At 40.5% G+C, this 23,689-nt stretch overlaps 1 protein-coding gene across 4 annotated transcripts in view; it reads right to left on the reverse strand.

Annotated features, from left to right (window-relative positions):
* Positions 1–20,810, reverse strand: part of tspan9a (tetraspanin 9a) — a 186,672-nt gene extending 165,862 nt beyond the window's left edge. For all 4 annotated transcript variants that reach the window (XM_078257657.1, XM_078257656.1, XM_078257654.1 and 1 more), the window contains exon 1: positions 20,544–20,810. The gene's annotated coding sequence lies outside the window, so the exon portion shown is untranslated. The remainder of the gene's footprint in view (positions 1–20,543) is intronic.
* Positions 20,811–23,689: the final 2,879 nt, after the last annotated feature.

A 23,689-nucleotide genomic window follows, 5' to 3' on the forward strand; every position in this document is an offset into this window, starting at 1 on the left:
AAAAAAGAAGTGTTTTCTTTTCCTCAAAGAACAAAAGAAGGGAATTACACCCCACCACACGTCTTATGTGTTTGGAGCCAGTACTCAGCAGACCTCTGAGAACAACATCTAATCGAGAATCTTCGAGCTGATTCATTAGGGGCTGCGAGGGGAAATTGATCCATGATCTGAAATACTATAATAATATACTCGACAATACACAGCACTGCATGCTGAAATTTTCTCTTTTAAAAGTCATCCTTGTTGGGTATCTGGCATTAAGGATTGAAGTATCACCGGAAAACAACTATAAAGTCAAACATCTGAAGCAGCCACGTCTGGTAATGACAAGAAAAAAAAAGAGAAAAACCTGCCCCCAGGCCGTGCACTGCAAATGTTCATTCACGTTGAAATGAATGATGTGTTAAGAACGACACTGACAGTTTGTCTGCTGAGCTACGGTACATATAATCTCAAGGTTCACTGCGAGTCATGTCAAAGCTTGCTATAATTACACATCAGAAGAGCCTCAGCCAGCTGGACAGCAATGCCTGACTTTCAGTTGCACCTTAACCTTGTTATTGCTGATATTTTCAAGGATCATTTGACATAAGAGTTTGACATAGGGATGCTTGTAAAGTTGGGTTGGTTTCATAATACTAAATAGCAAGTGGATGCAAGTTGGATCCCCTAGCTCTCAGTATAAATGGGTGCAGTAGGCAGGTCGGAGGGATATCCCCATGAGGTTTCAGCTGCTTGTGATGAAAGCAAGAGCGTGAGAAGCTCCTCCAGTATATTCTTAGTACTGCCTCTCCCTTCCCGGCTGTCTATTCTCCCTTCTCTAGATCCCAGGCCCGCCTTGTTTTTAGGCTTTGCTCATCAATCTTTTATTTTTCAATTTCTCTGTGACAATGGAATCTGCCAGCAAGATTTCACAACACTTAGGCTACATAAAGAAATGAGAGCCTAAAACAGAGTATCATATCATATTTCTATCCAAACCAGAATACAGATGTAAGAAAGGAACTAACACTTAAAATAAAGTATGATGAGTTATGTAGTTTATTCCAATCAAAGTTGTACATCTTCATGACGTTGCAGATCAAAGTATATATATTTTTATTTTACGATTAGTCGATGGATTGTTTAGTCAAATCGACAGAAAAATAAGAGAGCAACTATTTCGATTTTAAGTCATTTACAAAGCACAAACATCAATTTCTGATTCCAGCTTCTCTAATGTGGGAATTTGCTGCTTTTTGTTTGCCTTACTTGATAGTAAATTAAATATGTTTGAGTTTGGACTTTGGTTGGACAAACAGGATGTCACCATGGGCATTTTCACGCTTTTCTAACATTTCATAGATAAAATAAATCCATTAATCAAGAAAATAATCGTCAGATTCATCGAAAAGGGAAAGAAATCCCTCGTTGTAGCCCTAACACATACATTGATCATTGAAAACGGTATAGGGACATCTACAGTAAAACGGTAACCACAGGGATTCAGGGAATAGTGCTATTTTCTTTTTAACCACTATACACTACAAGTATATACAATTTAAAAAAGGTAAATCTGGTCATTGTCTAATGCGGTCCTGTGGTCACAACTGATCAGGAGACACCTGCCTGCCCTTCTTTCCCCCTGTTAGCTACTGCTTTGTAGCCACTGTGTTCATTGTTTTTGCTTGCCTGAATCCCTGTGTGCCCCTTGGCTTGCCTGCACGTCTGACATTGTTAGGACTGATATCTTACCCTGAGAGAGTACTGCAGTGCGGCCAGACTGAGCCAGACAGCTCTGTAGCCTCGGGAGTAGTTCCCGTTCCAAACAGGAAGACTGAAGTGGGCGAGATAAAACTATTTATATTCTCCTAGGCAGGCATCCTGATCAGATCGTCAAATACGATCACATTAAGAGCTACTACAGTATATGGGGGATGAGATGTCATGCATCACAGCCATGGCACAGGGCATTCTCTTCGACAATATGAATCCCAGAGTGTGTGTTTTCCGATTTACAAAACATTGTTTATACTCACACTGCAGTTGGACCTTTTTTTTTCCCCAAGTAGCCAGGTATTCCATTTTAATGACACACACAGTCAACGCCAAGAGAAGAGGCTGGGACACACACAGCTTTGGATGAACACCAACACAAATGTGGCGGTGATCAATCACTGCAAGGATTTGGCAGCTTTAAGCACTCGCACGACCGGCATACAACTTACATCTGGGAACTTTCTTGCCGTAAATAATTGATCGTGATGCCCAGAGTGCAACCAGAGAAATACGATTACCAACTTTAGCAACTGCATTTGCATCTCATGCAAACATATGGCCTTTTGGATAGCATGCTGCAGCGGCTTTACACTCCGCTTGTATAATACAGCCATGGGTATGCGAGGGAGGGAGAAGAATCACAATATGGGGTAAGAGCAGGTCAGGCCTTTGAACAGGAAATACCTAATAGATGCCTGAAGCCACTTATGACCTCTGTAAGAAACAACAGACCTGTCAGCCCCAAGGCAGAGCGACAATACAGCGACCTGGTTGCTCCATCTGAACATCTCAATGTAAAAGCCCTCTGTCATACTGGTGCGTCCCTCGGCATTATATTGGCCTGCTGTGACACTACAGTGTTTCTACCAAGGCCTTCCGGCTCCAAGAACATTTGTTCACCAAGGTAGCGCAGCACAAAGAGAACATTCACACAGCTGTTATTGATCAGCACACCTCTTAAAGTTTACTGGCTGGTCTAGACATATGCATAGTAACATACACTCAATCCCCTGGGTTTTTTTAGAGATTCAGTGCAAATGGGGGCAAGAATGACAAGTATGTTTGGTACCATGTTTACATTTTAGAATTACGACTAAAGGAAAAGAAATGTCCTGACACTTTTTTTGTAGTTTCATTTCAGAAAAATTGTGCAAAACAAAAGTGGACCAATTAGCATGGGGTGAAATTGAAAAGTGGTTATTTACGAATTAGCAGCTGTTGAACCAGGAAAACAGACATTACAGACAATACAACTGTGAGTTTTGTTGAGTATTTTGCACATTTCTGTCTGACCAGGCTGGCATCTTTGTTAAGGAGCTTTTTATTAGCTGCCGTCTTACTGTCTGAGTGCAAAAACAACTCGATGACTCAGTGACCTCATGACTCAGCAACTTGGGAATGTACCCGCAAATTAGTTTGAAGTGTTCAAATCTCAATGAGTAAACATTCTTTTTCAAACTTGCCACATATGCACAAAGTATATATTTTATAGCAAAGCAAAAAATGCAATGGCAATGTTCTCTCGTTGCAATCTTTAACAATCTACTGAAATGCCAAACACAAACTATTATGTGGGTGACTACAATACCATGTAGAGTACAGTAGTCATATTTTGAAGTTGTGTTGTCTGTTAAGAGGATGAACATAATGGTTTGGTTGTGGGAATGGACGCTGAGGCCTTATGTAATTGACCGAGTGTTGATTAGATTAATATGGGACAGGTGTAGAACTAGAAGGGCATGATACTTCTTCCTACTGGTTTTCGAGTAAGACTTTCTTTAATGTGCACAATAAATAAAGTTCAATTCAATATTGTGTTTATTGATTGATGATTTGTTTTAGAGTAAACAGATGATTTTGACAAAATTGTCCTTATTGCTATTGGTCAGTATTATGGTCATCTGTATAATGCTTAATATCACCAATATCATGAAATAATAGCTGCTATTTCAGATTAAGCACAACAGAATTATATAAAATTGTTGGCTTGCCTATTATTTTTCACTTTGAAATGTTTGTAGAGATTCATCCGACCATGCTAAGATGTTTTGGGGGTTCATTTCCAGTATTTACCATTTCAAATTGACCAGATTTGAGCTCTAATGAGAAGAACATGTTTAAATAAAACAATATGGCAAATAAAATAAAAACACACAGATCCAAACATTCTTTTGGAAAAAGTTAATAAACAGCAGCTGCATTTTGTTGCAAAAGCTGTCCAGGCTAAAACCTAACTGATATACAGTACATAGCCTATAGGAAGATCACCACGGATAATAACTGGGTATAAAGCAAAAGTACATTGTTTAAAAAAATAAATTAAAAAAATACTAAAGATAATCTAAATGCAGTATCTGTTTCTTTAGTTTCGTTGATTTAGGACTTTCTTGGACATGCAAGACCTCTGAAAGAAGGCTTGGTATAAGTGAAATAATACTCTTTAAATGTCATATGGATTTTGCCGTTTTTAATTGAAAACCAGTAAAACGCATAAGCCAATATAATTGCTGACATCATCAGATTAACTGGAACTGATGCCTCAGAGCTCAAAACACATCTTGACTTCATGTGTGATGGACACACACAGACCTATAAAACACATAACTATGAATGCATGAGTCTATGAAGCAGCCAAATGGCATTGCATGCATATTAAATGGTGAGGCAGTAAAAGTTGAATATGTATGCACACAGTAATGACACCAGTCCTGCTAGTGGTTTCACAGGACAGTTACCCTGAGTCAGGAGGAGCCAAGTCTTAAGTCAAGTCCTCCCGAAGGAACTATCACGACGCACTGATTGCCATGAAGGGACAGGGGAGCTGTTAAAAAAAAAAAAACTCATACTAACAAGCCTGTGTCTCAGTGTTATGCCTCAACCACATCCTTCAATCAGGCCTGTGACGCCAACAGCAGCCCGACTCTACCACAAACCAAATCATCAAAACAAATCTCGGTCAGCAGTGGAAACGGGGTTTGACAGGGGAACTATTGTGCAAAAACTGGATGTGATTCAGCACAGTGCTGCGTCTTTCATGACACCATGTCCTTGGATTGTTTATAGGAGTTGTTAGATTATGATTATAAAACAGAGGACAGATAAAACATCTGTAAACATCATACATCCACTTATATAAACAATATAATAATTAGTCAGGAGAAATTGCTATGTCAAACTACACAAATTGCCCTGCCAAAGTTGGATTTGTCTTTGAAACACAAGAAATAAAAGTCTATTTGTATGAACTCATTAATTAGGAAAAATCAATGTGTGCTCTGTACTGTACATGATTAGCATGGAAACTCTGAGGGATGGAGAGAAACATTAAAGAGGGGATTATTATGTTTGACACTCAACCTGTTAAAAAACAAACAAATTACTGCACACTTTCCTGTAATTGTTATCTATTCTCAGGCTTAACAGTTATAATGGAAATCAAATACCTCCAATTTACAATTAGACAGGCCTGCCTGCCTGCCATGGAGCCAATTTCATGCTTACGGGCACTCCCCAAAAACTCAAACAGAGAGCAGCAGTCAGTCTGGATTCTTCGGAGTGCTATATTAGGCTGTTTACAACTACTATACATCATCTGAGGAAACCTAAGTAACCCTATGCAAGGACTATGTTAAAGTTACAACATGCAGTATTGCTCTGTGTGCTGCACTGAAACACTAACAAGATCTCATCCAACATTGGCTCTATCAGTCAGAACTTGGACCAGCAGCACTCCCACAGCTGAGAACTATGTCAGAGAGCTCAGAGTCAGTCAGTGTGGTCTAATCCATATCCACGACGTTCCACTTCGTGGAATGACATGTGCCGCCAGGAAATTTCGCCGGATTTCACTCTTTTCAGACAGATGTCTGGTACCTTCCGCTTTCTTTGTGTTGGCATTCTAAACTCCGGTCGATTTATGAGGACTAGGGTTACCTGCTCCTCAGATCTCTGCAGGGTAAATCGAGACAGCTAGCTAGACTATCTGTCCAATCTCAGTTTTCTGTTGCACGACTAAAACAACTTTTGAGGCTATTTTGCAGCAACACTGGGCCAGCTGCCGGTGCTTAGAGCCGCCCATGACGATTGTGATTGGTTTAAAGAAATAATCCACGCCACGTTTTTTTTCCCATCCCGGAATGCTGTGTGGACTAGCCAGACCCTCCTCTGCAGCGCTGTGGAGGATGGTCTGGCAGAGGGAGACTAGTGTGGTCAGTCAGGAACATGGGACATCACTCCCGACTACAGTGTCTAAAAGAAGAACAATACTTGTGGAAACGTTTCTGTTAAATCTCTCCATACAGAACTTTCACACAGTTCGGGCAGAAACCAGGGCCACCCTGTGTGATCTGCTGTGGCTACCATTTTGTCTTCTCTCCGAAAAGTATAATGCGGATCTTAAAATCTCACCTAACCTTCATCAAGTGTCCTCAAAACCACAATGAGTCGATTCACAGAGTTCACTGGTGTCCCATTTGTAGCCCCAGTCGTAAACTTGAAAACTGCTTTGAGTGAGCTGAGTATAAGCCAGTCTATTCAACATGCAAGCTGTGAGTCCATCTGATTTGCATGTTAAACAGGATCTCTCAAAATATGTGAGTGCATGCTTCAAACAGGCTCAGAGCAGGGGCAGAGAGGTCCCCTGTTACCGCCCTCCAGTGGTGTTTGGAGAAAAGGCAAAAAGAGATCGAGGGGAGAGGTTCATGGGTCAAGCAGACTGCACCATTTCAACAAATGCCAAGCAGTTTGTGAGCCAGGACAGGAAGAACAAGAATGTCCGGTGTGCTTTACCGCCTGTCAGCAACACCAGCGTCCTACAGGCCTGTGTAACTCTAGCCTTTTCCAATCACACAATGACATTTTTCATGGATTTATACAGTATGTCAAGAACCCAAATATTCAGATCACCCCCACATACGACAAAGAAAAGCAGAACATTCTTACTATTGAGAAGCATAGTTTGGGCATTTTGCTTGAAAAATGGCTTAAACACTCGACACAGTTGCAAATACATTTTTCTATCAACTAATTATTTCAACCGTAGTTAGACGTATTGAGTTTCTTAAATGGCATTTCATTTAAACTCAAGTTTATATTTATTAGGGATAGACCGATCATCGGCGCTGGCCGATTATCGGGCCGTTTTTTGGCAGTTTGCCGATTATCTGTATCTGCTGCATTTGCCTGATAACCGATAAAGTTAATTCATTAAATAAAGCGCTACCAATTCCTTTCTAGGGAATTTATTGGATACTATGGGAGTGGTAAAAAAAAAAAGAAAAAAAACATTCTCTAAAGCTATGCGCATAATTCTCTCTAATTAAACAAAAGATGAAGTCAAAGTCAGATTAAGTGTACAAGTGAAAAAGAGAGGGTTCTCTGCGCTTCTGCAATCCACAACAATCCGTTGCAACCAGGGCAGGACAAAACAGCATAGAGTAAAAAAGAATCGCCGGTGCAACACAGATGTCTTCTTACTTTTTCTTTTTTTTTTTTTAATAAAAAGGTGCATAACAGTGACTAACGTTTCGATGTAAGGTTACATCTTACGTGTAGTCTTCACCTTCGAGTTCATTTAAGTGTTATTTTCCTCAAGTCAATGTTTGGTCACAGCAGTTTAAATCAGGCTTTTCGTCTCCTTCAATAGAAAAAAGATGGAAATGTAACCAGAATTCTCAATTTTAGCGACAATTAAACTGAGCAAAAATAAAAGCCATTCCTGGCAGATTCTATCAGCTGTAGCCAATAGGCCTTTTCACAAAATGTTGACGTGCCATAGCAGGACAAGCACAGGTGTAATTAATAACATTAACGTTGGCTGCATTCATATATTCCAGTTACAGGCCCTGCTATTATACATGCTTGCTAACTGGCATGGCTTACTGGGGAACGTATTCATTTACCACTGTGCTTTTCGTAATATAACAAGTCAAAATGTCTGCCATGTTTTTTCAATTTGTTAGCACTACAAAATTAAACTTCAACCGTTCTCTCTCAGCATCTGTAACGTAACACCACTTTGCTTACTCTCTCGGTTAGCTGCTAGCTAGGTAACTTAGCCCTGTTGGGGACAGTCTCGTCCACCATGTGGGATAACAAACATTGCTACAGTTAGGTAACAACAGTTGACATCCCCCAATTAAACCTTTAGCTGAACTTATCACAGCAATATGTAATGCTTAATGCTTAATACTTCTTAAAAACGGTGAATCAGGACCTCTGGAGCACTAAGGATTGAGCTGCAGCTTTTTAGGTCAACCTGTGTAGCTAACTATATCCTTAGCTAGCTTAAAAGTATTAGCGAGCTCTGCACATGAAAAGGGAGGGATAGCCTACTGGTCGTCATGGATATTACTTTGACACCGTCTTGTGCAGTGTTCGAACTAGACCGTGGCCTTTGGGGGAGCCCACTTCTTTTTCTTTCTTTTTTCACTGGGGGGGGGTCGTGCGCTTGCGACTTACAATGACTTATAAAGATACATAACAGCTAAGTGTATGCACTATACAGGATTTACCCTATTATACTTTATCGACAGGAATTGATAGGTCAAACAGAGCCACCCACAAATAGTCTATAAACAAAGCATCAGGCTGTCTTTGAGATTTCACATGAACAACGGTTTAAGTTAGTCAGGCTACCGAAGAATACCATAATTCCTCCGTTCAATTAGGCCTAAGCGATGCACCCCAAGCTTCCATCCTTAAACAGCCATGTATATCGGCTCTTCCAGTCTCTCCACTGCTGGCTGTTCAAATTTAACAGGAGAGAGGAGCAAGAGGGGTTAGGATCGACCGGCCTCTGATGAGCTGTTACCACCACCATCTTCAGCCAGAGAGGACATTATTTCTTCAGCTTCTTCTTGCGTTGTCACCCCGGCGGGAGGTGTGCTAAAAGGGCTTGCAGCAGGTTAATCGGTCGTGCTATTAACGTCATCGCTACACAATTTCTTAGTAAAACCAAAATGAATTAAACTGCCTTGTTTTATTTTTGCCATAGCTATATGATGCTAACTGCAGAATGGATTTCAAGGACTTTGTGGGCTGATTAATGGCCTCAAACGTTTATATTTTTTTCTACGAATCTTTGAGTTAACATGTACTAAACATGAGTTGAATTTGCACTGCGGCGCCGCCACGCCTTGATGCTCATGACAAAAATAGCATGTATAGTTATCTTTACTGAAGTGAATTAGTTTTAAATCGCCGTCATGCATGAATGAATATTTTTGCAATTTTACACATAATAATCCACAATGATCACATTACACAAAACTGAAAATGCATTGTCAATATTTTTAGAGACCCCCCCAACATTTCACAAATCACGTTTTCAGGGGAGCCCATGTCTTATTAAGGGCTCCCCCACTTGCTCCCCCGTAGTTCACACCCTGCTCTTGTGGCACAAAGACACACGACGAATGCCATGCTTGAGCTATGTTACTGGTTACTGGTTGCATGGCGTTCGTCGTTCAACTGATCATGACTGTTTACCCAAGATGGCGCCTGCATGTATACATGAACGGTGCTGTCTTTATAAACTATCTTTTTAATAAACTGTCTGTACACTTACAAAGTTCTCAATGCTTCAGTTTACATGTAGGGACCCTCATTATGCTACCGTGGAAGTGTGGTGCTATTTTGAGCCGTGTTAGTGGTATAGCAATAGCGATTTCTTTTTACTTTACCCGTGCCCTGACGACTAGCTTTATAAGCTAATTAGCGGTTTGCCCTAAAACTGGTCACATTCGATTAGCATGAAAACATATCCCAGAGAACAGTCGACTCGGTACACGTGTTATTAACCCCTAGGTTCATTTTGCGCTGGATTTCTCCTTTAAAAGATAGATATTTGTGTCTCAAATCAATGTGAAAAACAAGTATATTACATTCTATATGTTTTACTCAACTAGCCTAAACTCAAAGCTGTCCTAGGAAGCATTTTGTGGAAAAAATGCACTGAGCAGTTTACCCAAAGTCACTACCCTCTTCATTAAAAAAAAGTAAAAATCTGAGAAAAGACCGCAGCCAAGAAAGTTGGAATCATTATCATTAGATCTTTTGAATCACAGACTGTATCATTAATAACCACAAGTGAGCCATGTGCAGTTTTATTTTATGTAACATATTTTTCCACTTTTCAGGGTCAGGTTTCTCAACAGTGGCAGTGACTGCCATTTGCAGCCAACAGTGTGCAAAGTTGCTCAGTGCAGCTTTCAACACTATGCACTAAAACGTTATTGTTTTAATAAGAAAGAGAGTTAAATTAATTTAGCGAGCCAACCATTTATAACCATCCTGGGTAACTGAGAACGGCCTTGGCCGATTTAAACAGGTTTACTATTTTAAGCGCACCTATATTCATTTCCATTCCCCTCAACACAACAACACGCTAGCTTGAGCATTAAAAATGAAATTTGCCGTTCTATATCTGGTTTTTGTGCAGTATGTGGTATCCCTGCATGCTTGGCTGAAGAAACTCATTTTGGAACAACAATGTGGAGAAAGTGCCAGTTATCCAACACCATACAGTGGTTCATTGCTCTCAATCGAAGGGCATCACTACTTCTCGAAGTAGAACTCATTCGCAGATTTGAATGCATTCCTACAAATAAAAGAAAGTGAGATATCCACTTCTTCATTTTGAACACTCAGATATCAACAAAACAGCCTGTAAACAATTGAAATGGCTGCAATGTATACACAAAAACATGGTACTATTATAGCTTCTCAAATACTAATCATATTTAGTTAGGCATGAAACCACTAAGGATATTGCAGGTGTTTAGCAGGTGTTAATGACTTGGGGTTTGGACTTACAGTGGGGAGAACAAGTATTTAATACACTGCCGATTTTGCAGGTTTTCCTACTTACAAAGCATGTAGAGGTCTGTCATTTTTATCATAGGTACACTGCAACTGTGAGAGACCGAATCTAAATCTATGATTTTTAAATAATTAATTTGCATTTTATTGCATGACATAAGTATTTGATCACCTACCAACCAGTAAGAATTCCGGCTCTCACAGACCTCCTGTTCTCCACTCATTACCTGTATTAACTGCACCTGTTTGAACTTGTTACCTGTATAAAAGACACCTGTCCACACACTCAAACAGACTCCAACCTCTCCACAATGGCCAAGACCAGAGAGCTGTGTAAGGACATTAGGGATAAAATTGTAGACCTGCACAAGGCTGGGATATTTACAGATTAATCAAATTTCAATCAGGAGATACACTAATTAAGCTGCAGGACTGAATTATTGCGCTTTTACCAATTATTTTCCTAAGCTTTTGAAGGCCAAGACAAAGACAATCCCTAAACTGCCTGTTTGGCCTATTATACAGTTAGTGGACCACAGCAAAAGTACTCCACTCTTCTTATATAAACATGAGTTTGCTTAGCTTTTGTGTAAATAAAAACATCACAGCAGGAAATTGGAAAACCATTGTAAGTGTCTTGAAATAACAGGACATAGATGAATATAAACCGATTCTAATCTTGGGGAAATTCCAGAAAATGTCAAAACCTGTCAAATGTAATGACAAGATGAAACTATCCCACCACAAAACATCCACACCAAGCCCCCATTTTTTTTTACATTAAAAAGGTTAGACTGTAACCTACTCTTCGGAGTGTCATACTTGTCAAACTGTGTCTCCCGTCTTCGAGGTTAGAGGCTACAGGATGTGCGAACTCAGGAATAGCTTTGCCAAAGGTTCTGCTTTCAGCCCTTCATTGGGTAAACAAACACGTCATTCATGAAATCTTTCACTTTCACTGCTGGTTGAATCTCAGTTTCATGCTTACACTCTCTTTGTATCTCTTATACTGTACATGTAGATACAAAGAAAAAGAGTCTGTTCTTCTTACATGGACCCCTTTGAATACAAACTGAGTCCTAACTTCTACCTACGTATAATCTATTGATTAATTTTTAAGGGAACGGACTCGTTTGTTTTGTTCAGCTGCAAATAGCTAGCGAACCCATGAACAAATCTTTTGTGTCTGTAAGTTTTACATACATGTATGTTTTGTATCCAACCATTTTGGTCGCAGTCTGAAGCACTGAATTTACATGACAAATTCAAGTTTTGACCTGATGATTTTGACCTGATGGTGGCGCTAGATGAAAAGTCAGAGGATTACCAATGTCATTAGAATTTATCTTATTGGCAAGATGTATATCTGTACTAAATTGCACCATAATACATCCAATAATTGTCAACCTGCTTGTGGCACTAGAGGAAAAGTCAGGGGACCATCAGAGGTAAGATTCATCCTCTGGGGACAATGAGTGTCAGACAGGATGACACTGCCATACCGAAAACCATGCCACTAGCATGGCTAAAAATATACTAAGAGTAAGAGTAAAAAGTAAAAGCCTTTTTAAGATCAGATCTGAAGAGCAGTGCTTAATTTGTAAAGTGGGAGGTCCCGGATCGCAGAGCGGTGGTGGATCCGACGACTCAAAAATCTAAACAACGCTGTGTGTACATCAGGGCAATGTTTATTTTAATTTCAGAACATGCACTGCATGGGTACGAAATGTAATGTCTCCACATTCTTGATCGGTGGAAATGATTTTTGCTTGTTTGGGATCCGACTGGCCAGCGTATTTGAAAAAGTTAAGCAAACTTTGTTGTCTTTTTGACATTTTTCGCCTGAGTGAAACGAGGCTAACAGCAATCTCAACCAGCACAAGCGCATGTGTCACTTGAAGTGCCTCCCCTCCCTCCGTCCCTCCGGTGGGGGCTCTGTCTTACCCTGAAAATTCACCTCAAAACGCATCGAAAATGCAAACACAAGATTTTTGTGGAACTTCAATGGGGTATAAAGACTAAAAAGACAGGTAACAACATTGAACACTACACAAACAGTAATTTATTTTTTTCATTCAGGCGATTCATTTTTCATAGTGACACAGGAGGTGCCGGATCCAATAAAAAAGGTCGTAAAAAAGGTCGGCGGTGCCGGAATATGTTCCGGCGTGTTCCGGGTCAAATTAAGCCCTGCTGAAGAGCCTCGGTGAGTGGATGATTGCACCATTACACCAACTTGTCAGAGGCAGTCAACCGGCAAAAGGTGCAGACGCATGTATGATTCCAACACATGTTCATCTTGCTTTCACATGACATGAATACAAATCAGAGTGAAATTGCAAGGCAGGTGACCCATGAGACAGAAGCCTATATACCACTGATGGTATAGAGTGGCCAGCGAAAAAGGCAGCCCTCAGTGATGTGAGGCTCCAGATGCTCTGAAATGACTACATCCAATATATTTTATGTCCATCTGCGATCTTTAAATGTATCATTATAACAGAACATTTGGCAGCACGGGGGAATGTTTTCCTTAGTGTTCAGTGGGTTGGCAGGTTTATATATAGATAATGACATTATTTTACCACAAACTTGAATTTAGACCAGGTATTTACTGAAGAAATTCCCCCTGGTGTTTATGTAATATTAAATGCTCATTGTGGGTTTATTTAGTGCCTACTAAAAAAGTTTTGCATACATAGAGCATAGAGGAAATTGTGGTTTCTTTTATTTTTTGAATCTTTATACATCTTATCATAAACCAAATGTGTCTACTTTAGGGTGTAAGGGTAAATGATTGGGCAACAAGATTTTGCATGTTAATGGCACTGTGAAAACCTATGAATCAGACAAGTTTTAAACTCATTTTAACTAATGATTCAGCACTCATTTTTACAATAGCCTGTTGGATGGATGATTACTGGAGTCCAATCCAATCCATCATCCTTTGATTCATTGCATGTTACACAAAAAGGGGCAGTATTCCCACAAACAAGCTGCATTAATGTAATACGTTCCAAATATGTTAAAGTGCCCATATTGTGAAAAAAACACTTTTTCTGGGATTTGGGGTGTTCTTTTGTGTCTCTGGTGCTTCCACATGCATACAAACTTTGAAAAAAATCCATCCATGCTGTTTTGAGTGAGATACGGTTTCTGAATGTGTCCTGCCTTCAGTCTCCGGGTGAGCTGTTCAAAATCAGCACGGCTTGTGACGTCACAAGCCGAAACGAGCTGGCTAACCGCAACCGTTAGCTCGTAGCGTTAGCATGCTAACGCTAACGCTAGCATGCTACCTCGTTCTCAATAGCAAAGCACTGCTACAACACACACAAGTTCACCATAATCTACAAAAGAACTACTTCCATGTGCACCCTCATTTAGAAGTCTCCCAGCTAATCCTGCCTTGTAACTGACCGAAGTTGGAGAAACAGCCTTTCTTTTACTGTCTATGGAGCTAGCTAGCTGACATGATCTACATCTGAACTACTGAGCATGTGCAATCAAAGATAGTACAGAAGAAAAAGAAGAAAAGAGGTCTCACTCTGTAGCTAAAACAGAGACCAGGTGAAAAGAGGATCTGCAGCAGTGAGAGAGAGCTGTGCAGTACAACAAAAATATGGTGTTTTTTGAAAGTTAAACCATGTAAACCTATTCTGGTACAACCTTAAAATACAATTATGAACCTGAAAATGAGCATAATATGGGCGCTTTAAGTTACAAGTGGATGCTTATTGCTGACATCTTTCCTGAATAAGGATTCACCACCAATGAAAGGAAGAGCCGGGTTTCAAAATAGTATGTCACAGAAAGTGGCCAATGAGCATCCAAAGCAAATCATCTGTAGGGACTCACAAAGATGCTTTTGATTGGAGAACTGGCATTAGGTGGGAGGAGAGCTGGCCCTGCCTTGGCAATGAGGCTCTTTTGTGTTAAGTTTTTAGGCGAGCAGACAGGACAGGACGGGATGCCCCCCCCCCCCCGATGTTGTGTTAACAAAAGTTGTTGGACTAGAAAATGTGCTATTGATTTTTTCTTTTCTCTCTTTGTTTCCCCTCAGAGATGGTTTCCATTGTTGCAACTCAGCCTGCTTTTTTTCAAGTGGAATCCATATATGTTTAACACCTTATAACAACTAGGATGGCATTTTGGTGATAAACCCTGAAAGTGACTGGATGTGTGAGGGGAGGTACAGAGAAAGGGGTGGCAGTCATTTTGGCGTCAAGGATTACTGGTCTGATGAAATGTAGTTGGCTGTCGATGGGTGGCCGTGCAGGTAGGTCTTTCATCTGCAGCCTTTAATTTGAGGGGTAACGTTTAAGTTGTTATTTTGCCTTTCAAATTGACAGTGTGTAGCTTTTTCTCACACACACACACACAGAAAATAATTTACACAAATGTCTGCGATTTTGTGCCCCACACAGCACAATGCAAAACAGCCACAATGCTAATCTCAGAATGCAGAAGCAGTGTTCCAGTGTTCCAGTAGAACGAGCAACAGCTCACGTACCAGTTCCCACAACCCTCAAACAAAAGATCCTCAAGATATTGCATCGAATTGTTTGTGCTGCAACAGAAAGAGCCCTTACGGTTCCTTTTTCCAACGTGATAAGGTGCAGCTGAATGTGTAGCTGCAGATTGTCGATGTGCATTGTTACACACACACAAGACATGCTGACCAGCTACACAAAGCATCAATGCAACATAAAAAAGGGGTTCCTATTGTGAGAAGCCAGTCTTGAATTTCCATTACAAAACTGTCTGTTACATACAGGAGAGGATTGCCTTAAAAGAGGATTAGAGCAGCAGATTTGAATGGCTATGATTGATGCCAGCCTCTGTCACACCTGATAATAGTGTAAATCATTCAAAAACAACACTTATACAACTGCTGTGTGAATGCTTCTGGTCTCAAAATTACAATGACTAAATGTAAAAATCTATTTTCAAAATGAGAAACAAATAAGGACTAATGTAAAATATAGAAGAAGAAGAAGAAGAAGAAGAAGCTTTATTTATTAAATTGGGGAAACTCATTTTTACACTTTGTTGTTATTCATTACACACACACACACACACACACAAGGCCTATAGACATGCATTAGTGGAGAGATGTCAGAGCGAAGGGGCTTCCACATAGTCGGCACTCCAAGGGGGTTCAGTAGACTGCTCAAGGGCACCATGGCAGTGCACAGGAGGTGAACCGGCACCTATCTAGCTACCAATTCACACTGTCTACTGTGGTCCTTGCGGGACTTGAACCTTGTTGTTGTTGTTGACTCAACTTGTTACATTATATTGTAAAGTATATTGTTCGGATTATCATCTTGACGCCTTCTATTAGACAGTTGAGGGTTCCACAGGTTAGACGTTACAGGCTACAGAACTCATTATTTCCTTAATCTGCACGCTGGAGGCTGGAGGACACGTATCTCTTCAGACACTACATTTTATGCATTAGTATGTTTTTTTTTCCCTCTTATGTGAAACAGAGCATGGCTGTGATGACAGACAAAATCCAGAAGTCTCTCCAAAAGTTAAGTGTGTGAGTGTAACCTAATGCAATATATTCTAAATGGCAAAACTAATTTGTATTGTTGACAGCTTTGTCCCTTTTCCCAGAGCATGACATCACTTGCACTGAATGAAACGGTCATGTTTTATACACTGCAGTTATACAGTTAATATGCTGAAAGCTGAGACCTCACATGTACAGTAAAACTCGGTATTCCATGATCAAAGTCCTGTTTATAGTCACTGGAGCCATCTCTAATACATAATGGTGAAAATGGTCTGGAGCAGGACCATGAGATCCACCCATTGCTGGACCAGTCACAACCATAACAGGGTATACAATTTAAATACAGCATATAGACAGTCAAATAAAACAGAAATCTCTTCCAAATTTAAAGCAACTGATGACAAATAAAATCAACACCGTCCCATCAAACATAATATATACTGTATGGCTACGGTAATGTGACCCATTCCCTTCAAAAGGAAACTCTATGACACAGCTCTCAGCTCATAAAATGACTTACAACTAGGGCTGGGCGATATGGAGAAAATCAAATATCACAATATTTTTGACCAATAAGATATTGTAGTGTTGACTATTGGTGCTTTCACAAAATATTTAAACAATGAGATTTTTGATAAATAATCATCAGTAATGTGGCTATAATGACTAAGTGGGTAAAGACAAATAATAGAGCAGTTACAACAGTCTGGTAAATTCAGAAAATGACATCACTTTACTGTAATGCAGCCTTTAAAACCAGGGAAAGACAACACTTATGTCATATTACGATATTCAAAATCTAAGACGATATCTAGTCTCATATCACGATATCGATATAATATAGATATATTGCCCAGCTCTACTTACAAAACTGATCTATGGGTTTGGCCATGGACCATCTCCACAGTCATAAAGTCACATTATAAGTCAAAAACGTCATTAATTACAACCAGGTGCTCGCTTTCTCCTCTGAAAACCATCCAGTCCTGATAAATCTAAAGTAATCTAAGCTTGGGTTGCAGTTTGAGCTCCACCATTGCTCAACATTAGCGTGAATACGAGAGGAGAAACGTGTGGCCCTCGGTTTCAACATAACAGGAGGGTTAAGTTATCTATTGCAGTTAAAAAATAAGTTGTGTAATTTACATCATTATTTGTTGCAATGTTTTACCATTTCTTATCATGGGACTACAATTTCCGACAACAAATTTCAGAGTTTTGTCTGTGTTGATTTTACAGTGGCGGCCCACCACGGTAAAATTTCTGCCGCCACGGTATCAGAAATAGGGCAGACGCACAACAGGGTTTCCGCTATGCACACCGCCGCTCCTTCAGCTGTTTATGAAAAGTCATAAAGTCGTAATTACACGACTCTGCAGAGCCGTCTGCTCTACTGAACTCAAGCGAACTGTCATCCGCTCTCTCTGAGCATATTTGCTGGATGGTTTCAAGGTAACGGTCGGTAGCTAACATTATAAGCCCGTTGACAGCGACGTTAGCGTTCATATTTTGGCACAATGTTTCTGACCGTAGTAGTGGTCATAGTGACTGAAAGTGTGATGTGAGATGCTAAAAAGAAACTACCCCGCCACTGCTGAAATTTTTTTTAGAGGTAACACTGAATTTGTACACATTATCAACACGTTACTCTAAGTACATCATCTTAGAAACATTTGCCATGTGAAGGGCTTTATCTCTCCACCATTGCTGGTTCCTGGCTTTGAGAACAGATACAAAAAGTCCTACACATCATCAGCTTGCCAACACAGACAAAAGCGACCGACACAGGCTATAGCTACACAGGCCTCCAGGAGAGGAAGCCCTGTCGGCTAAAGTCAACAAGTCTGACTACAAATCCCGGTCAGCGCTGAAACAAAACTGCATGATGTAGCGTGAAAAGCGGAGCAGACAGCAGCAGTCAAGACCTCACTTCCCCCTGTTCATGTACTGCAAAGACGACATGTATGGATGGCATGTACTCTAACATGCATACACTGAGTTTATGGGACAGCATGACATGTTCAATCTGCAGGAGGGCATACTGCACAAAATAGACTTGACTGTAAACAACCGCCTGCCATTCACATAGCGAGGTCAAAATATAGTCACAGAATGTGCTGCTCGCAGTGTATATATACGGCTCAGAGTTAGATATCCGATCTACATCTCATGAATGCACAACTTGAGTATAGGGCACATATAAAAATGGGTAGACACGCCCATTAAACTGAAATAAGGACTATAGCAGGGGCGTCTCTGGCACAATATGTAAAGTCAGAGTGAGTCATGGCACACGCTGAACCAGCGACATCTCACACAGACAAAGACAGTGATGCACACAGCCTTGCTCTTCCTGTTGATGATTGGCCCAAAGGGAAGAAGTGATTAAACTGGCAGGGGGGGGGGGGTAATGAGAGAAATAAATGTTGATATAGCAGTACAACTCATCCATTGTGAGGCCTGGTGGAATGAGATCTGCCGAGCATGGACGGTCCTGCCCCCCTCTCATCCCACAGAATGGGAACGTTCATGAAGGGACAGAACAGAGAGCAGAGCTCTGTGGTGGCAGAGAAAGCCGAGGAAGTAAACACAGTCCGAGGCTCACATTGCTGCTTTTGTTTACCACCGCAGAGAATCAGCCAGTGGGCACCAGAGGAAAACCTCCTGACAAAGGTTAGGATTGTCACTGATTCCAAATAGTCAGAGAGAAAGTTAGCAACCCTTGATGTCAGTGACTGTACGTTGGTCTCATTATGTAAACAGAGGCCTCACTGAAGAACACAATGAGACGCAGCTGACTGCTTAAACCACTCGTGTTTTTTTTTCCTCTTTTGAGTGTAGCTTGCTGGTGGGTATGGCAAGTATAGATGTGACTGGGAAAAAGAACATTCACCCTCCAAAAGTTGGCGAAAAGAATGAACCACAAGAGTGAAAATCAGTAGCAAATGTACATATTTTTTCTCAACAGTGGGTCATAGGTGTGTGTGTAGGTGTGTGTGTGTGTGTGTGTGTGTGGGGGGGGGGGCACTGACCCCCATGCCATGAGAGAAGCAGGAATGTGGGGTCAGACGGATGGTGGAAGACTCTCCCCTCCCTTACACCAGAATAGACATGATCCACAGCATACCACCATGGTAAAAAAGAGCTGATGTTTTGATATGGCCCCAGTTGACTTCGGTGTTGGCTCTCTGAGTTATATTTCTTCCAACATAATGTGCCCCAGTGAATTCAACACTTCCTCTAAAAAGGAGTGAGCATGTGATAAATAAGACAAACTGAACTTTCCCCCCTGAATACAATCATCGTTAAATAAGCAAAGAACCACTGCCCTTAGTGGTCAACAACAGTGGCAAAAAAAAGTAAACTGCTGAGGTGCATCAAAGCATGCAGAGCTTTTTCGACATCTGGTAGATCCATCAATGAACGGTGATGATGAAAGGATGTTCACTCTCAGACACAGAGGCCAAGTCAGGACTAGAAACGACATCACCGAGATATGTAGATGGAAAAGGCTTCTCCTCCTCAGGGATCAGGTTTAGAGTCACGTTTCCAGCCACCTCAGGTGATGCTCGGTCATAATAACCAAACGTAGTGATTAGGCCCATCAGAGCGCCTGTGCTCTAACACACAACGCTGAAAAGAAGGGTCTATCAGTGAGGAACTCCAGTGATGAGCCTATTGTTGAAGGAGGCATGTTGCTCGCGTGGATCGGAGCAGCATCTCATTCAGCTGTTGCCTTTGAAAGGACTCAGAATTTATGCTCTGATCCTTGACATTCCTTTAGGCTTACGTGAAACAACATATAATAAAAACTCATACCAAAAATGTGTCAGCTCAGAATGCAGAATGTGTCATTCATACCACGAATATAGCCTACATACATATATGTATATGCAAAGTAACTTCTTCTTTTATGCTGTCATAATACGCAACACATAATGACAGACTGAAAAAGTAAACGTATGTCTTTGTATGAGGTCTAAGTTTCAAGCTCACATTCAAAGCTTCTTGGCATAAACTCATGATTCCATGCCAAAAAATAAGTAGCCTAGAGTCATAAAATAACAGTAATGGGAATATTATAGTCTTAACAGGAGTTCATAAAGGATTATAAAACCACTAAACACTCAAAGGTCAGTTCTACAGACAATATTAAAAAAAAGTGCAGTAGCCTAATATTGTAGAAAGAGTCCCACTAAATACTATAAGGTCGCTACAAACACTCTAACTCGCCCACACATTATAAGGGCATTATATTATGGTTGTTTACTTTTTCAATCATGTTACATGTTGTAGCTGGGACAGTAAAAAGCTCACTAAGTTATCGTTGGATACATCCTACAGTAAAGTTGGACGCCACAGTAGACTACATCACGTTACGCTGAATATGGGACATAAACAAACACTGCTGTCACTGAACAATACCAAAGAAACAGTCTCTTACCTGATCAAGCTCCTCTGAAAGTTATCGTTGAGTGGCTGCAACCTGTCGACAGTGAAAGTAGCGTGAAATCACTGCCACGCGACTTCAGTCCAAACTTCCCAGTCGGACCTATTTCTGTCCTGCCGAAACAAAAATCTGGGATAGCGCCTTTCCCCAAAAAAAAAAAAAAAATCAGACCTCTCTTCCTGACAACCTTTGGTACCCGCTGTGTGTCTCTGCTTGATGATGACTTGGGAACGGCGTTTTCTGGTTTGTTAAGGAGGAAATGAAGTTCGAGGAAGAAGAAGGGGCTGTTACTGACTCCTACAGGCGTGTCACAGCTCCGGAGCTTTATATGAGAAGTGCAGGGACTTGGGAGCCCATAAAAAGTGAAACCAGTTTGATTTATTGAGATTAGTCTCAGAGGTCGAAATATATTGTATTAATTTGGCAGCTGTGAAAAACTACGTTTTGACAGCTGACCACAGAGACCGAGGTAGGCTAATGTAAATAGTATGGGCAGTATGTCATTTCCTTAAATACATAATGTGAATTACAATGCATCTTTTTTTACAAGCTGTCAAGGTTAGGTTGTTGGAAATAATAAAAAAAAAAATACAAAAAGAGAGAGCTTGAACATCAAATCCATCATCCCTGTTGTGCAATTAACAGCTTAACCCTTATATTGTGTTAGGGTCAAATCTGTTTTCAAGTTCGAATGTGTATAAATTACCATTTACTTGTTTTATTGGAACAAGGCTTCATGATATCATCAGACATGGCTATTCTAACACAACAAAAGATGTCACAATTTTAGTAAATTGTAAATGTCTCGGGAAAAAAAAGTAACAAATGTGTAGTTGGGGGTCAAATATGATCCAGCAGAGAATATTGACTGTTGTGGGCTGCTTTGTGGATCAAATTTGGCTCAAAGCTTCCTCCCCCCCCATCGATACATTTTGACAAAAAATGAACTTGAACGTTAACAGAGTACGGAGGACATTCAAAGGCATGAAAGCCAACATATTAGCCAACATTGGCCTACAGCCCAGTGTGTCCCTTCGGGAACATGCTACAGCCGGGGGAAAGGGAACACACATGAATACACTCGGTTCAAGTTAATTTATTTTTGTAGTTAAGTACAGGAGAAAGCAAAACATGGGGAATTATGAAATATTATTTGCCTCAAAACAGTAAAAAAAATATAGCAGGAGGATGGCATACAGCGAATGTATTATTTGAAATTTCCCACCATTAAAATCCAGTTTTCCTCTTTTCTGTGTACTAAACTGAATGTTTGCATGCATCTCCATGTGTCTGTTGGAGCTACTGTAGTCCCTGCATTGATGTTATAATCAAAAGCAAAACAAAAATAGGAAGAGAAAGTGCAAGTTCTTCTTATATCAGCTCCCTCTGGGTTCTCTTCAAAATATAATCATCTTGTGTTAGTTTTCTAACACAAGGAGAAAGCCTGAATGGGTGGGGAAACTTGAACTCATCACTCATCATGACTGTCTGTGACCAATTTAAAAGACATAATCATTCAACTGCACATGTTGGATGCAGACCTAATGTGTTTAAACTGTATGTAATGACAGTGCACTTAAAAGATCTTCTCCGTACCAGCCTTTCCCATCAGTGGCGTTTAAGTCCAGTAGTAATACTACAGTGTTAAGGCAATAGTTCTACATTTTACACTTCGCTTTCTAGTAAAGAGTTAGATGAGAAGTTCAATACGTAGGCCTACATGCCCATTAAATAGGAAGCTACAGCCAGAATAGCGGTTTCCCCGTTTCCAGTCTTTGTGCTAAGTTAAGCTAATCGTCTGATGGTTAAAGCATCATATTTAACAGACAGATGTACAGTAAGAGAAGGATTGCTTTTGTCATGTAATATCAATTACCTGATGAAGGTCTAAGACCGAAACGTTGTATTTTTCTAAATAAATTATTGCTTGCGTAATGGTCAGTGTGCGGGACTCTTCTCTAAGCTTTTGATCTGCTACCAAAAAGCTTTCTTATCATGTAATATTCAGCAATAAAGTGAATACGTTGTCAGTATTTTTAAAGCTGGTGTGCTCTGTACCAAAATAAAAACGTTATACCTCCAGTATTGCAGGTTCTTCAAGCTAACACTTGCCATAGAATGCTATAAATACAGATATTTTTATTCTAATACGTTTTATTCATTATATAATTGCTTTTTTTCCCACTGGCATGGAAATTCATGATCTGTCATGCAATGCATTGGGAATCACTGCAGCTTACAAACATTCCCAGCCAGGGTTTGGTCAGGAATCCCTCTGAGTCAGGAATGAAAATACCCATAGTTACACATCATGCATTCCCCAGTCATTTCCTATAGTGAGTGGGGGGCAGATGCTCTATGAGGGTCACATGGCAATGTGTCTCATGGCTGTCAAAATAACTCAACAACTTCCCAAACTGTACATCTTGATATGGCCACTAATTTGCATCACAGCAGGGTCCATAAGATGATGTAATTTGGCCTCTTTTCCCAGCAGCAGTACTATATACTGTATGGGAGAGTAGTCCTGGTGGAGCATGCTGGGCTAATGACTTAACAGCCAGCATGGGAAGCACCTGGAGGAGAGCCAGACTTGCACTAACTAAGGTACCTGCATGCCAATGATAATCAGTCAAGCCGTCGTGCATTTCTCTCTCATTAAGGACAAAGATGAACGCACGCAGCACAGCATGCTGGGGGGAAAACTCGATTCAGACTTTTGGGGCAACTGACTTGTGTTCTACTCTGCTCACCTAATGATTTCTCTTTAGGCATCATGCAAGAGTGTGGCAAATGGCTTAGGTTATTCATCACATTATGTGAAAAGTCATTTTTCCAGATATGAAGCTGCACCATATTGTGTTAAATATAAGGTGTTAGACAGGTGGGGAAACAGCAGGGACAGCAGTTGTAAGATATTATTACTATTATGGATTGTATCATCATGATGAGATGATGAGTGACAGATTTTATAATCAACAGCTGCCAATTTAGAGAGCACCTTTCTCCAAAACATCTTGTTGTAGCACGCCTGCATGCAGAATTAGTTTGTGTGGCCTCAGTTGAGACAGCCCCCTGAAGTCCTTGTTGTCATCCTCTGCACTTTGAGTTACACCATGGCCATTAAATGTTAGTGTTAA

Source organism: Sander vitreus, chromosome 8 (assembly GCF_031162955.1).
Source record: "Sander vitreus isolate 19-12246 chromosome 8, sanVit1, whole genome shotgun sequence".
Classification (NCBI taxonomy): domain Eukaryota; kingdom Metazoa; phylum Chordata; class Actinopteri; order Perciformes; family Percidae; genus Sander; species Sander vitreus.